A 1678-nucleotide genomic window follows, 5' to 3' on the forward strand; every position below is an offset into this window, starting at 1 on the left:
GGTAGAATGGGAAAGCAGGTATTCCATGTGAGCGGAGTGTCAGATCTCCAGGGTACCACTAGAGTGTCCAAGTGGCTGACTCAGCTGATACTTTGACTCTGCCACTATGACTTTAAGGATTTTGGACTGCTGTACATAGACCATAGCATTTTAATTAGGGTTATAACAACACTAATAAACTTTCTTTGAGCAAGTGTTTTCTGGAACAAACTCCATTAAAGCAATTTTTTGATCAATGTTCTTTCTAGTACAGTCAAATAATTTTCTACTTTGCCCATTATTTCCCTAAAATTATTTTCATTGAGATAAATTATTTTTCATGAAAAATTTTCCATAAAGCTTTGCTCTAGCATCAGGTTCTTGCCTGTATTGGATCCTGCTGATGGACTCTTTGGTTAATTTGTGGCCAGTGACACATCTTACCATGGTCATCTCACTGTTGTTAGTTATATTTTGTATGGATGATTTTACCAAGTTAAATTTTCCCCAGGATCAGGATGAGTGGTTTTCAATGTTAACAAAATTACCAAAGTGTATTACTACAAATTTTACCAGGCAGGTGATAAAAACATGCGCAGGGTAAAAACCATGGGGTCCAGACAGATTTGGGGGTGTCATATGTTGGGTTCAAATGTCCGGCTTCAGCGGGGGCCCCACAGACTAAGGGAGCTCCTTCTTGCCCCTCAGAGACTCAAAGACAGTGACACGTCCCTTTCTTGGTTCGGCTCCTGTGGCAGCTTCTCCAGTGTTTTCTTTTCTTTCTTTTCTTTTTTTTGAGATGAAATCTTGCTCTGTCGCCCAGGCTGGGGTGCAATGGCACGATCTTGGCTCACTGCAACCTCCACCTCCCAGATTCAAGCGATTCTCCTGTGTCAGCCTACCGAGTAGCTGGGATTACAGGCACAGGCCATCACGCCCAGCTAACTTTTTGTATTTTTAGTAGAGATGGGGTTTCACCATGTTGGCCAGGCTGGTCTCAAACTCCCAACCTCAAGTGATCTACCTGCCTTGGCCTCCCAAAGTGCTGGGATTACAGGCGTGAGCCACCATGCCCAGCAGTTTCTCCACATTCTAATCACCCTCTGAATGAGCTGAGTTTATCCTTACATGTAAGCCCTTGAGGCATGGAGTCCAGTAGCTCTGTCCTCCAGAGGGAAAGACCAACCATCTCCTCCCTTATTTCCCAACCTATGCTCCTCTGAATGCAGCCAGAGATAGCACCAACTTTGTTAGCCTAGTCATGGAGGGCCTTACTACCAAGTCTCTTTCCTGAGATCTGGACTAAGCTTCCTCCTCCCCGCAATGCCCTTGAGTACATGCCCTGTGCTCCTGCTCGAATGTTTGAACCTAGGCTGTGAAAGAAGCTAGCAGACGCTCCTAGTAGACCTTACACTCATGGGAACCAGCCCAGCCCTGTGCTCAGAGCTTCACACTCAGGGGCCTCACCGAGACCACTACCGGAGGTAGGAGTCTCTTCCTTCCATGGGTCACTCACCCAGCTGGTGAAATGCAGAGCTGGGGTCCCAGGTCAGGGCTGTAACCACCACACTCTCCTGCCTTCCTGGAGGTTGGGAAGGTAGTTGGAGACCAGGAAGCAAATGACCCAGAGGTTTGGGAGCCTGATACCTGCTTCTAGCCAGTGGCCTGTTGTGCCGGGCTTTTTGTGGGGACATAGCAG

The sequence above is a fragment of the Piliocolobus tephrosceles genome, unplaced genomic scaffold (assembly GCF_002776525.5).
Source record: "Piliocolobus tephrosceles isolate RC106 unplaced genomic scaffold, ASM277652v3 unscaffolded_305, whole genome shotgun sequence".
Lineage (NCBI taxonomy): Eukaryota > Metazoa > Chordata > Mammalia > Primates > Cercopithecidae > Piliocolobus > Piliocolobus tephrosceles.